This window comes from Nicotiana attenuata, chromosome 6, assembly GCF_001879085.1.
Source record: "Nicotiana attenuata strain UT chromosome 6, NIATTr2, whole genome shotgun sequence".
Taxonomy (NCBI): domain Eukaryota; kingdom Viridiplantae; phylum Streptophyta; class Magnoliopsida; order Solanales; family Solanaceae; genus Nicotiana; species Nicotiana attenuata.
In genome coordinates, this window is record NC_031994.1 from 45,426,616 (window position 1) to 45,428,665 (window position 2,050).

The 2,050-nt window shown below is 36.3% G+C and overlaps 1 protein-coding gene across 7 annotated transcripts in view; it reads right to left on the minus strand.

Annotated features, from left to right (window-relative positions):
* LOC109226924 (E4 SUMO-protein ligase PIAL2-like) overlaps positions 1 to 1,646 on the minus strand; it is a 38,297-nt gene extending 36,651 nt beyond the window's left edge. For 2 of the 7 annotated variants that reach the window (XM_019391849.1, XM_019391852.1), the window contains exons 1-2: positions 1,429 to 1,646; positions 1,114 to 1,186 (exon numbers count right to left, since the gene is read on the minus strand). The gene's annotated coding sequence lies outside the window, so the exon portion shown is untranslated. Of the gene's footprint in view, positions 1 to 1,113; positions 1,270 to 1,428 lie in introns of those variants that run through there. The other 5 variants (XM_019391853.1, XM_019391854.1, XM_019391850.1 and 2 more) reach the window with 4 other exon arrangements.

Sequence of the window (2,050 nt, forward strand, 5' to 3'; positions counted from 1 at the left end):
CCCCCCACCCACACACACACACACAACCACCACCACCACCCCTCCCCCGACACCGTGGAGCTGAATATAGAGCTCAAGGAAAGGTTAGTGTTACTCCAACAAAGTCGCAATAAGTTAACATCAGAACAAGCATTAACAAGTTAGATCCCCAAAAGTAATTGAGGCGCTCCTAAAGCTCCATTTTTTATCCTCAACTTCTCTTACTTGTAGTATCATTGATAGCAGGATCCAGGGGAAATTAAATTGGCAATCTCATATCTAGATTTAAAATTAGCTTAAATTCTCCACTTATACGAATGCTGAGAAATGCTTCCAATTATGATCAAATGTAGCTATAGACTAAAGTTTTGTTGGAGAACAAATTACTGCAATGAAAGGATAAAAGGCATAGATTATGATGAATCATAAATCATAACAAGTACATAGTTATCTTTCTAAATTATCAGTAAAAGTACATAGTTATCTTTCTAAATTATCAGTAAATTGGAAGCGTAGATACATGGAAAGTTTGGACTTATCTAAAATATGCAAATCGCACTTCATGACAAAGAAATTTCTTAATGGGTGAGAATGACTGAAAAGGCATACAGACTCTAAAAGGTTAAACAAACCCAACTTTGTATAGACTTCAAGGGAAGCCAACGGATTAGACCACTCAAAGCTCAAGAAAGTTAGTCGCCATCATAATCAGGAAGCAGCTACTGAAGAACTGACCGATTTCTCAGTTTCAGAAGTAGTTTCAAAATTTGACACTGGTAATTTAGGTTAAAAAATAATTCCCACATATGAAAGCTCAGGTAGGCATTCAAAACTTCTGCTTTCACTTACTAGGTTTTTTCTGTTCAACAACATGTCCACCAAAAGAAGTTGCTATATTCTAAGCAGCCTATATGCCTCTACGACAACGGAGAGGAAAATTTAATATTTGCTCAGCCTATTTACATGATGCAGGGCTGCCACCCCTATACCACAGATTCAACTGAGAACACAATTGACATCATCCCTTTCACCTATTTTCCTGATTTAACTTTAGAGCTTTATGCTACACAACTCATAATCAGATGAATGAAGTTATCGCAGTATGATGAAATCGGTGTCATGATAAAAGAGAACCTGCTTCACCAGTAGAGGTAAATCTTGAGCATTATTTGGAACCTCCTGATTTGCAATGGCATAATCAATGCCTCTGCATTTACCAAAGATCAGTCACTCAGGAACATTGATAAATAAAAATAGCTTATATGTCCCCCTTATCCAGCTCTCTAGAAAGGGACAGCATACAGAAAAAGAAAATTGAGTAAAAAATCACCACTACCACTTTCCTAGCTGATTTGACACCACATAGAAGAAAGAGACTCATATTCCTAATTTAACCGCAGGATTCTGAAAGAGATGGAGGAAATAAAATTATTTTGCATGATGAAATACCAATGTGTCACTCTTGCGGACAACGAGCTAATGAGAATTAAAAGAGATATCACACGACCTTTAGCCTTTCATTCCAATTGGAAACGTACTGAGATATTACATGAGAGCATAGCAAATGTGACATTTAATACCATAATAGATGGTCAAGAATTTCCATTCAGAACGAAGTTTCAAATACTACATAGAAAGTCCTCTGAACAAGCCATATATCTGATAAGCTCTTCCTCAAAAATAAGGAAAATATTAGGAACTAGGAAGTAATTGCCTACTTCTTTGTTTATATGTTTATTTGTTTTTTGGTTAATGCGTTTAGTAGTTAAAAGTTAGTTTAATATCACTAGGGAGCATCTTCAACTTAGAAAGGTGGATCCAAGATTTAAGCCAGTTAGGTGCAAAATACATGCACCCGTTACTCTTGTGTGACAGTGGAAGCGCCCACGTCTACCACCTGTTAGATCTAATTTTAATGATGCAAATAATATAACTGTGCAGAAAATCAATTAGAGAAGATCAAGGAATCAAGGAGCTACTACGAGATTACTGAATTCAATTTGGATGCTTAAGTAAAGAAATCAATCAGCAAAGACTACGAAATCATGGACAGCTGCGATGGAAAGAATCA